This window comes from Capsicum annuum, chromosome 5 (assembly GCF_002878395.1).
Source record: "Capsicum annuum cultivar UCD-10X-F1 chromosome 5, UCD10Xv1.1, whole genome shotgun sequence".
In the NCBI taxonomy this organism is placed as follows: domain Eukaryota; kingdom Viridiplantae; phylum Streptophyta; class Magnoliopsida; order Solanales; family Solanaceae; genus Capsicum; species Capsicum annuum.
This window is the reverse complement of record NC_061115.1, coordinates 128,441,155-128,454,191: the sequence shown is the minus strand read 5'-3', so window position 1 is coordinate 128,454,191 and position 13,037 is coordinate 128,441,155. Positions and strand designations below refer to the sequence as shown.

Below are 13,037 nucleotides of genomic sequence, written 5' to 3'. Positions count from 1 at the left end.
GAGGTAGGTAGAGGAGTAGTAGTTTGAGGATGAGAAGTGCAGGTAGTGTCCATAGTAGAAGGTAAAACTGGTGAGGATTGATTTGCAATTTTAGAAGAAGGAAAAAACATGGAGTCTTCTATTATGTGATCAGAAAAAATAAAAGAGAAAGGTGGAAAAATGGTAGATAAAATAGTATAAAGAAATGATATGAATGGAAAAATGTGCTCATGAAAATGAACATCCCTTTATGTGCATACCTTTTTAGAATCCAGAATAAGAACTTTATATCTCTTTTGTCTAGTAGGGTATCCTAAAAAGACACAAGAGTTGCTTTAGGCTCAAATTTTCTTCTAGCATGTAATAATGTAGAAGTATAACACAACATCAAAAGCTTCTTAAGTAATGATATGAAGGTTTTTTATGAAACAAAAGTTCATAAGGTGTGTTACCTTGCAGTACTCTAGATGGAAACCGATTAATCAAATATGTTGTTGTAAGTATGCACTCTTCTTAATAAGGAGAAGGAACTTTGGAATGGAATAATAAGGCTCTTGCAATTTCTAGTAAATGCCTATGTTTCCCTTGCACAATTCCATTCTTTTGGGGATAGATCTTATTATTCTGACTTTAGTATTGAACTGTCTTTCTATCATGAATATAAAAATCTTTAGTACTGAAAAAGCATTTGATTTTGTAGTCAACAAATAGGTCTAAGTCCCTCTACTTAAATCATCCACAATTGTTAGAAAACATTTATATTTGTTATAAGTAGGAACCTTATACGGACCCCAGATGTCACTGTGAAGAAGATCAGAAATTCCTTTACTCTTAATATGACTAATTGGAAATATTAATCTGGACTGTCTTACTAAGAGGCACGCAGCGCAAGGACAAACAAAATTTAAAAAAAATAAAAGGGAATTGAATATTTCATTTCATTGAAAGGAAAAATCCTGAATCTTACATCCCAGATGACCATCTATAGCTTTACTAATCTCAAAATGCTCCCAATGAAAGGGATATCCCATTCCCTTACCAAACTATATATCCATAGTTGTGCATTGCCTTTATTAGAATTCAATAATGGAGGATATTCGCCAAATATTGCTCAAATTCCCACCATAAAATTCTATTAGGAAGATTTGTGATGATTAAAAGGAATGGTGCTCCAATATATGTAAGGTAATTCATTTCCCGCAGAAGCTCTTTATTTTTGTATACTTACCATTTCTTGTTTGTTAATAGTTTTCCTTTGTTAAATCTTTGAGACGCACATAGTGTTTATTGCCACTATGAAGCCAAGGAATAATCTATAGATCAGAATGAATTTAATTTTAGATGTAACAAAAAAGGTGATAAAAATGAACTCTGATATTGGTTGGAATTAAAATAATTTGCTTTAGAAAGTTGATAGCTTAGTGCAATGCTAATGAACTATGTAATCTATTACCTTGCACATATAAGTTCAATGTCTTTAGAAATTCACATTTATTCTTATTATGTATCTTACTCTTCATCATACTTGACTATTAACACTCATCCACAAACTTCTCCTTTCTTATCTATTAGCCTGTTTGGTTGATCCATTTATTAGTATTATAGGATTTGCTTAATAAATTTGCAGAATCACTAAGAAGTCACAAATGCTTGAAAACAAAAGTTTGTATTTCACAATCAAATAGTATGTTTTGTCTATCCCTGTGATAAGACAATATCAATATTGGAAAAAAAATATTTTGAAGGAAAATTTTCATACTCAGTTCTTTTTTAAAGTGCTTTATTAATTGTGCATTAATGTCTAGATAACTTGGTAGTTACTTCTGTGGAGTTTTCCTTTGCTTGTCCATCAGCTTGATTTTGTTATTTTATCGATTATCATTGTAGGAGTTGTTCAATCTTTGAGTTTTTTATATTATTGATGTAATCTCCAATCATTTCTAGAACCATCAGGCCTCCCTCTTCCATATCTTAACTATGTGTAAAGATAGTCAGATAGTATACCAATGTCAAGATATTTGTCAAAGAGTATATCAGTTGTTAGATTGTGTTAGATATACAGAGTCAAATATTGTAGGTAAAATAAATGATCTCATGGATCTACTCTTGACCTTTTGTGTCTAGCTTTGTGTATATATTCTAGGTGAAATCTATCATTTTGAAGAGAGGTAAAATATAGTTATATCATTAATATGGTATCAAGGCCTCCTAGTTGTCTTTGTAGAGACTCAAGTTTCCTTTTCTAGTGACTATTTTGATAGATTTCTCGATAACTATTCTGGCATCTTCCTTTACTAGCAGCACTTCCTGTAGTTTTCCTGGCCATCTCAAACTTCCATTCCGAGCTTTTGAGGATCAATAATTCATTCTAATCTTACCCATTACTCCTATAATTTTTAGAATTCCAAAAACTGCTAAAGCAGTCATCTTCATCGATTGTTCTTCCTTTTTTCTGGTGAAATTCTTGTTTAATTAAGATCTAAAATAGTTCTACCAGATCTGCAGTCCTCAAGAGGAGCCTTCTTCATATCTTCCCTTTGTTTCAAGATTTTTTAACCAAAAACTTTTTGTTTTTGTAACTCATTTATTATATTTGTCGTCATTTTGTTCTATGTTCAGAAAAACACTTATTTTTGGTATTTTAATTAGTTTTTGAACTAATAATATCAGAGAAAGATGAACCTCTAACTGATGTCTCAGAGAAATGGAATCTTCAGGTGATATCATTCCATGTTTTTCTCTGTTTCAAGTTCTCCAGTTATAACTACCATGAAATTAGAAGGTAGTAATAATGACACACCATTGTCTTTATCCGTAGAGATGTGGTTTATGGGACAAGGATAAGAGGATCGTTTAGTCAAAAGTACTAGTGATATTATTGCTAGTGAAAGGGCTAAGTGGACTTGAATTGATGATCAATTATGCAATCTCTTATGGAACTCTTTGGATCCTAAACTACCCAATCTATTGCAATCTTGTAAAACATGTTATAAAGTTTGGACTGAAGCTAAGACTTTGTATATGACTAACATACAACGTATATACAATGTTGTCTCTGACTTGGTTGACTTTAGTAGAATAAACAAGATATAGTGAGTTATTTAGGACAAATTGATACCTTGAAAGATCAATTTAACTCTCTCGTGACACTTTCTAAAAGTGCCACCACACAGGAGCAACAAAGAGATAAGTTATTTATGGTTCTATAACTAAATAGACTTCGATATGATCCGAGCGCTATAAGGGATCAAATCTTAGCAAGTTCATCCATTCCTTAATCGATATTTTAACTTTATTGTTGTGTATTAGTTCAGAAACAAATGATACCAATAACGTTGAGACATCTTTATCAGCTGTAAAAAATAAAAATCCACAGTAACAAAATGTCCAGCAAAAGAAAAACATTAGAAACTCTAGACCCAATTGTAACTATTACAACAAGACAAGCCATACTCGACAAACTTATTAGAAATTGCATGGTACACCACAACGTACTAAAAATCATAGTACATCTCACGTGGCTCCAATTCATAAAGATATAGAGGGTCAACAATCCAATTCGGTTACTTTGTCTTGACCAAATAATAATGATTACTTGCAGTATCAAGTGGCTACGTGACAATCACCCTTATTTGGTACCCCATAAACTGGAAATTCCTTTTCTTGTCTAACCAGGTCTTCATCCACTTGTCCATGGATATTAAATTCTTGTGTATCTGACCATATCTCTGGTAATCAGAATCTTTTCTCAAATCTTATTCATTCCAAAACCCTCTCTGCAATTACCCTTACTAATGGATCATGAACTACAGTAAAAGAAATAGGGAAGTGCAACTTTTTTCCTCTATTTCCTTAAACTTATTTGCTCCTGAATTTCCATTTAATTTGATTTCTATAAGAGAATAAACCAAACACCTCAATTGTGGTGTTACTTTTTTAGTTGACTCTGTTGTTGTACAGTATCGGAGAATGGGGAAGACGATTGGAACGGGATATGAGTTTTAGGGATTGTATCATATGTCAAAATCTTCACCACCAGTTACCTTCACTTTCACTGCCTCAATTGATCTTCTCCACAACCGTTATGGTCATCCGAGTCTCAAAACTTCAAAAATTAATTCCTAGTCATTTCACTTTATCTAATTTTGAATATGAGTCTTGTTAATTTAGGAAACATAGTTGCACTTCATTTCCCAAAAGAGTCAATAACAGGGCCACATATATGTTTGATATTATTCACTTAGATATATGGGGTTCTAGTCATGTCATTTCAAGTCTAGGATTTCAGTATTTTTTACCTTTATTAATGACTTTTCCCTTTGCACATGGGTATATTTAATGAAAATCATCCTACTCAAATAATCGATTTTTAAAAAATTATTTGTTGAGATAATTAATCAATTTGGTGCTTCAATAAAGGTATTACACAGTGATAATACCAAGGAGTACTTATCTTCTTCCTTTTCTAGTTTTATGTCATCTCAAGGAATCACTCATCAGATTTCTTATGTGTATACTACTTAACAAAATGGAGTCATCGAACATAAAAATAGGCATGTCATCAAAATTGCTTGGACTTTACTTGTACACCATCATGTTCCTCTTCATTTATAGGGGATGTTGTTCTCATTGATTTTTCTTTGATCAATAAAATGCCCACCACTGTGTTGCAACAACAAAGTCCTCACTGAATTCTCTTTCCAGGTTAAAATTATTATCATCTACCTTTGAGAGTGTTTGAATGTATTTTCTTTGTCCATGATCAAAGTACTAGAAATGACAAACTCCAACCAAAATCAATTAAGTGTGTCTTTCTAGGATACTCTCATCACTAAACAGGTTACAAATGCTATGATCTAAAAACAAATAAATATTTTATTAGTGCAGATGTGACAATTTTTGAAACATCTCTCTGTTTTACACCAAGAACTAAATCAGATGTTTAATTCCTTAAGTTCTCCAAGTACTTGTACTTCCTCTATAATAGGTCAATGCTTCAGAAAACCCTCAAACCGCTCCTTCTCTTCAAGTATAAACTCAACGTGCTTATCCTATTAACAATGATAATAATGGAACTACTCCTAGTTCTAATACATTGGTAGCTCTGACGATGATCATCTCTTGCTACTTCATCACCTGCTCTCGTCATGCCTTCATTAGATACAATGACCGCACCAATTTTCATACACCATGATATATGTAATACTCGAAATCAACAACCAGAGAGATATAACAATTTAAGTTATCATATATTGTCCCCATTATATTATACCTTTGTATCTACCCTATATAATGTACCTGTACCAAAGACTGTAAGAGAAACATTGGAACATCCAGGATGGAAAGATGTTATGATCAAAGAAATAAATGTTTTACAAGCCAATAACACTTGGGAATTGGTCCAGTTACCGAAGGGGAAATCTACTATTGGATGTCAATATATCTATATAATAAAAGTGGGTTTGGGTGGAATAATTGATCAACTTAAAGCTTTCCTTCTTTCCAAAGGGTACATCAAGATTTATGCTCTTGACTATGGTTACATGTTCTCTTCAGTTGCTGAAACTGCATTTGTCCGATTACTTATCTCCTTGGCAGCAATACATCATTGGCTGCTTCATCAACTGTATATTAAGAATACCTTTTTGCACTGTGAACTTACTGAGGAAGTTTATATGGAGCAACCTCCTGGATTTATTGCTCGGGGGGCCAGACTAAGTTTGTCGTCTCAAGCATTATCTATATGTCCTCAAGCAATCTCCAAGAATATGGTTTGGCAGATTTAGTAGAAGTAAAGAAGACCACTCTATTTTTATTGACATAATGGTCTAGAAAAGAACATTTATTTGGTCATTTATGTTGACGACATTGTCATCAGTAAAAATGATCCAGAAGGAATATCCCAATTAATGTAATTTGTTCAATCATTTTCAAACTAAAGATTTGGGGAAGTTAAATTATTTTTTGGGAATTAAGGTAGCACAATCCAAGAAAAGTACTGCTATCTCATAAAGAAAATATTCTTTAGACATATTAGAAGAGACATGAATGTTTAATTGCAAACCTATTGACACTCATATGGATCCAAACATCAAACTCATCCCTGGTTAAAGGGAGCCATAAAATATCCTAGTAGATATAGAAGACTGATCGATAAATTGAATTTTCTCACTATCACACACCCGGATATTTTATTTTTAGTAAGTATGGTTAGTCAGTTTCTCCAAGATCCATATAAGGATCACTGGGATACAGTAATTTGCATCCTCAGATACATCAAAAAATCTCCAGGACAAGGATTTTTATATGAAGACAAAGGTCACACAGACATTGTTGGCTATTGTGATGCGGACTGGGCATGTTCTCCAACATATAGACGCTCTACTTCTGGGTATTGCATTATGATTGGAGGCAATTTAATTTCTTGGAAAAGTAAGAAGCAAGATGTTGTTACCAAATTTAGTGCTGAAGCTGAATATCGAGCTATGGCCCTTACTACATGCTAGCTTATTTGGCTGAAACAGCTTCTCCAAGAGTTAAAAGGTGTTGAATTCAAATAAATAAAGCTTATAAATGAGAATCAGGTTTCCCTAAATATTGCTTCAAGTTTAGTTTTCCATGAATGAACAAAACATATAGAGGTGGACTGTCATTTTATTATGAAGAAGATTGAGTCTGAATGCATTGCTACCAGCTTTGTAGGTCCAAATGACCAATTGGTAGATATTTTTATAAATTCCCTTAGAGGAGCTCTGGTAGGATACATTTGTAGCAAGCTCGGAGCATAGACATGTATGCTCTAGCTTGAGGGGTGTGTCAAGATAGTCAGATAGTATACTAATGTCAAGATATTTGTCAGAGAGTATATCAGTAGTTAGAATGTGTCATATAAATATAGTTAAATAGTGTAGGTAAAAGGCATGATCGCAGAGATCTGCTCTTGACCTTTTGTGCCTAGCTTTGTGTACATATTCTAGGTGTAATCTATCATTTTGAGGAAAGGTGAAATACAACTACATCATTAATACTATGTATTTCGAACTGCGTTTTGCTCGAACCATGTCTAGAATTTGAGAAGGAGAATTACTTGCCATAAATTGCTCATATTTCCCATAGTGAGATTGATAGGGAATACATGTAATGATTAAAATGAGTGGTGCTCTGATAATAGTATTTTTTCCTTTTCAGTAGCCTTTTGTTATTGGTAGCTTCTCTTAACTTCTTTATTAATTCTTTTCCTAAGTTAAATCTTGCAGAGCAGCGTGCAGCGTTTTATTGCCATTTGCCACTGTGAAGCCGAGAGAACACCTTCAGATCGGCATGAAAAATAACAAAGAAAGGTAATATCTTGTAAGTACAGAAATTTTTATACATTGTCGGAAAAATGACCTAGTTTAGGTAAGACACAGGAGTAATAATTTTGTAGAAAAGTGTAATATTAACAAATTAGAAGCCTTTTTATCGTTCACAATGAACTAATATGTCAGCATGGAATATACAGGTTTTTTTTTTTTTTTAAATATGAGTCATTTTTATTTGGAAAATCTAAAGATAAAATAGATGTACCACTGTGAATAAGCTTGCCTAATTCATGAAATTTTTTAAGAGAATTTATACTACTAGACAATATGTCTAGTGACCATTTATTCGTAAAATTAAACCTCAAAAAGGGAAAAGTACAAGGGGGTTAGACATTACCTTACCATTCCTAATAAGGTAACAAACCTTTTCTAATTAATAGGCATGCAAAAAATAAGAACTAGAGGGAACTAGATATTCTAGGATCATCATAGAATTTATATTATTCTCTATAATGTTATTACAAGGAAGGATGCTTAAGTAATGAAAAATTATAAAACTCAAGGAGAAGCTTGAATTATCAACCTCAAACTCCTTTTTACAAAAGTATGAACTAGAAAGGAACATTGGCTGATCTAAACTTGATATACCGATCCCTATATTTTTCTTTAAATATGTCCAAAATCACTTGAAATATCATAATATCTTATTGGATTTACTAGATTTTATTGAAGTTGTCGCTACTATCACATGATTCTGCTTTACCAGTTGCATCGAAAGTATCTTGGAACGAACTCCTTTGTCACCTTACCACCCCAGCTTCGATTTCTACCATGATATTTTTTGGGTTTCCATCTTTGTCTCCTAAGAGAGATATCGGCATCCCTTATTGCATTTGCAAAGCATATATCTGGCATATCTTCATCCTCGCCTTCTCAAATATGTCATCTCCTTGGAGGTTGTCAAAACTATTTGGAGACAAAAGTATCACTTCCTGACAATTGTTTGGATTGTGTGTTAGTATTAAATTTGAGAAATGGAAATAAATATACCACCTAAAGTTTGTTTGCAACCTGATGTTATTACGAATCGGAGACTCAATTGGGATAAGAATTGGAGCTTGATCATTGAATTTACTACCAATTTTATCTGCATGATGTTCGTCTTGTTTATCTACTAAATCTTCCCAACAACGAGAACTGGCAATAGCCGATATAAGTTGTTGCATAGAATCACCATGTTGTTTTCCACAATCAGATTGTTTATTTTCTTTAAATATTTTAGCCTCCTCTAGATTTGATACAAGCATTATAGGGCTGTTAGGATTAATTTCTTAACCAATTTTATCCGAGATAAGATCAAAAGGATATGGACGAGAACTGTACTTTGGGAAGAAATCTGAGCACATGGAATATCCCTTGCTTATTGTACATTAAGGCAAGCAGGAGAGCTAATTCGAATGCATGAATATTTTTTCATGTGCCACCATAATCCAGTCCTAGCGATTACTGTTATCCACACCCTTGATTTTATCTACTGATTCATCAGCAGTAGCGGGATCTTCAACCGAGGAATTTTCAACTTGTTGCATAATATCATGTTTCTCGTTAAAATTTTTCCTTGAATTTGCACCCATACACTACTCAAATCACTGCCTAACATGTTCAGTCTGAGTAGGACTATAACGGGACCACAAACCGTTAACTTTATTCAAGTTTGAGTGTTACCCAGATCTTTCAATGCTCACTATCTCTTCATGATCACGTGCACCCACATAACCTATACAATCTTTGTTTGCAATAATTTTTTTTTTGGTTTCCTTTGGTTAAGAATGAAAGAGTAGTTACCACTTCACCACAACCCTTAGTGGTTGTTTGCAACTGTTTGTTGCTGCCCAAAATCAACACTCAACACAGCAAGCTTAGCGACACTATTATGGACCTCAACATCAATAAGGCCTGCTTTTTGGTTCTTTTCCTGCGTGTTTGATCACTATCTTCCTGCACACTCTTCTCATTCAAAAATTTGCTCGAATCTCCTTGAAATTTTTCTCCATTAGTTTCTTCTTCACAACCTTCACCACCTTCATTCTGAATAATAACAACATCAAACGACATGTGCCTTCATTATTTCCTTGGTTCTGGCAATATTTGAAAAACAAGGGTGAGTTATCATAAACAATTTCCTGGAAACTCTCTAAAATCTTACGAGTTTGTTGTCCAAATATTGCAATCTTATTCATTCAGAAGTTTTTCCAATAGGTCAAGGATCAGCTTAACCCTGGCAATGATCGGTCTAGACTCAACTTGTGTTGCTTTGTCTATAGCTATTTATTTCCGGTGCTGCTATAGACAATAATAACCTCTTAGCAAATATATATGGAGTTAAGTTTGGCAAAGAAATCCACACTGCCGCATTTCTTCCTCAGGGTTAAAACTAATAGACCATGGGAATATCCTATATTAATGCTCATTTCCATCATATCAAAAATTAGTTCATTGCTCTTGCAAAGGCAATCACATAATCGTCATATTGGTTATAGCTTAGCAAGAGTTGCCATGGTGCCAATGAACCAACTAAACAATGACCCTTGATTTCTAGATGTTTCGGCAGCAGTATCCTCAAGTCCCTTAACACTTGCTCACCTGAAGAGAGTTTAATCACAATTGCTTGATGCAAACCTTCCTTGAAAGCAAACACTTCTCTTTCCTTCACTGTAAACGTGAGTGTAGGTTCACCATGAATATATTCAATTGGTTTTAGTTGAGTTTTCGTCATATTTTGGGCAGCTTGTTTCGAATTTTGTAATCCAGAGAGGATGTTTGTGGATTAGAAGTAGTGTTTGGATCTCCCACAACCATAGGCTGGGGAGAGATAGACGGGGACATGGCTGCCCTAAGTGTCCATTAGAGTCACCTAGTTCATGCACTGCTAGAAGTTTCATCAAATAATTTTTGTAAAGTGAAAATAAAGTCATTCTAATATTCTCCCTTGAAAAGAAAATTACCTCGAATGTGGTCAGTAAGAAAATTGTATGTGACAATGTGCTTCTCTTTTGTATGGACTTTGACAATACTACTACTCTTTGATCAGAACATCGTGAACCTTTGGGTAGACTCTGCAGGATCAACAACCATGGTAGCGTGGAGTAAGGTAGAATTCCTTGGTACGGCAATTTAGGAATCATGTGGCTTGGCTAAAGATTTTCCGACCCAGTGTCACACCAGGACCTAGCTTTTAAGAATTTAGTTTTCTATTTGTTAAAAATTTGCGAAACCGCAAAACATCTGGATCACTTATTAGCCAGAAGTATACACCTGAGCAGACCTCACCCCCCCCCCCCCAAAAAACCACAACCACATACCAAAAACATAGATGATCTCTAAACTCCTCTTACAATGATAATTTGGTAACCTTAGATTGAAATCAAGTCCAATAAGAACCTTCAGCTCATCTACACTGGACTATGATCATATAACCGATGGTGATGACATTTGATGTCGACTATTAAATGGTCTAGACAAAATTCAGCATGCAGAAAAGAGATACCATTCACTCAAAGATCCTAAATAGACTATCTAACATCCTACAAACAACCTGGGAATCCAACTCAACATCGTTCTCTTCCTCTGTGCATCTATGTGATGGGTAAATCTCCATAAAAAGGGAGAACTTTCGTGTATTTTGTGATTGGATGTAACTATTAAGATTTTCTCTAGAATAAATCTTTATCTTAATAGATCTCTTCTTGTTCCTTAATCTTTGGATAATACGACATTGTATTAATGTAAATTCTCTGTTCCAAACATTTCCTGAAAGTAGATGACAAGTTTTAAATCTTAATGCAGGCATCGCTCTTTCGTTTGTCCTTCCCCCCTATTTTTGCCCAATCACTAGTGGTTACTCCTGATCCAAAGCACCCTTTTTCTATTCATGGAGAGATCTACGCCATAATATTTGTCTTTGTGGGGTTGATGTTCTCAATGGTGAATTGATCATTCGATATCCTTTTCCTTCTGCAACGGAATGGAAGAAAAGTAATGAAACCTGCGATGGATACTGAATAACTTCCTTTTACTTTCTCAATAATAAAGCCTTTGACCTTTGTATTCATTTACCAAATCTTGCTCAATTCCATCCAAGCTCGGTATTGTCTGAATCTTCATGGAAGAAGAAGAAGTAGTTCACCAGTCACTACATCTGTAGATCCCACCAAATCATTAAACTTGGTGGCTACTCTCTCTTTGATCAGTGATTTACTATCCACTAGATCGATGAAGAATCTCTCCAAAATCTGCTCTTTGACCAGTGCTTCTCCGACCACTAGATCGAGGAGTCCCAATCTATTCTCAAACCTGGTGGCTCGGTTGATTGGTACTGTTGTAGGCTCATCTTGCATACAAATTCTGGGAGTCCCAAGTCCTGCATCCACCAAGAACATTTCTTCCCTGAAGCGTAAAACGTTAGATTGTAAGGCGTTTTTCCTACATAAGAAAAAACTGGAATCAAATCTTGGAAATAATCGACTCAAATAGATTCTCGCCATAATCTTTCCTCTGAGCAAGCTCATCCTGACCTTTTTTTTTATCTTCTTCGTGTTCTATTGATCAAAAACATCCAGCAGCACCTCACCGATTTATAATTTGAACACAAAAGAGCCAAAGAATCAATTAGTAATATGCCCTCTATTGCCGAAAGACCTTATCTTCTCATCTTGGTAAAGAGAGCCTCCCTTTCGAGTTTGACAAAGTGAAAGAATCAATTCGATCATTCAAGTCTGATAGCATTTATCTACGCTAGGATCCGACCTGCATGAACTTCTTTCTTCTCTTATGATATTTCTATAAAGCAAAAAAAAGTGACTACCTAACTTAAGCAATTATCAGATCGATCTTTGAAAGACAAGATCTTTATTTATGGTTGACACCTCTTGGAAACCAAACCAGAAAGAGAGTTGATGAAATTTTATCTAATGGCAGCTCTTGACCGGTATTAGATAGCTTCCAGAAAGAATGACTCTTTGCACAAAGAGTGAGATACAAGAAAAAGTCAGTCTGTGTTCAAGCATTTTACTAGAACTTCCTCAGTTAATTAGGGTAATTCAATTTCTTGAATAAGCAAGGAATAAGCGCTACTATTCTTTTTGGAAACTGCTGCTAAGATCCAAAGTTACATAGATTTCTCTCTTTTAGTGTGGGGGCATTAGTAAAAGGCCTAAGCTGTCTTAGCTCCTTCTTTGGTCTTGTCTCCCTTACCCCTCTTCTCTTTTCTCTTCTTTTATAAGTTGTCTGTGATTGGAACTTCTTTCAATTTGAATGACTCTGGTCCGTTTGAATCTGTTAAATGGCTAGTTGAAGGTAAAGGAAATGAAAAAAAAAAAGGTAACCAGGAATGAGAATATCCGAGTCAGCATTACAAGGATAGATAGGATTAAAAGTGAAGACAAGGTTGTTGTTTAGAAATATAGAAACCATTGAACTAGGAAATCGGAAATCCAACTGCCATCCATCAAGATAAAAGGATATGGCTTCAGGTAGTTCTTTGAACTGAGGTATGTAAGCCCAAAAGTGGATCCAACTAGAATGATTTCACTCTCTATGAAGGAATATGTAGGACAAAAATCCAGAGTGCCCCTTATTTTATGTCTACTACTAGTTATTCCTATCGAACTACGACCCATCCTTCAGATATATGAAAGCTAATGAGCTCAGATATTAATGAACTCTATAGAAGAGTTATCTCTCAGAACAAGATTTTTT

General features: G+C 34.4%; 1 pseudogene; it reads right to left on the bottom strand.

Moving 5' to 3' along the window:
* Positions 1–11,221: 11,221 nt before the first annotated feature.
* LOC107871873 lies at positions 11,222–11,824 on the bottom strand (annotated as a pseudogene).
* Positions 11,825–13,037: the final 1,213 nt, after the last annotated feature.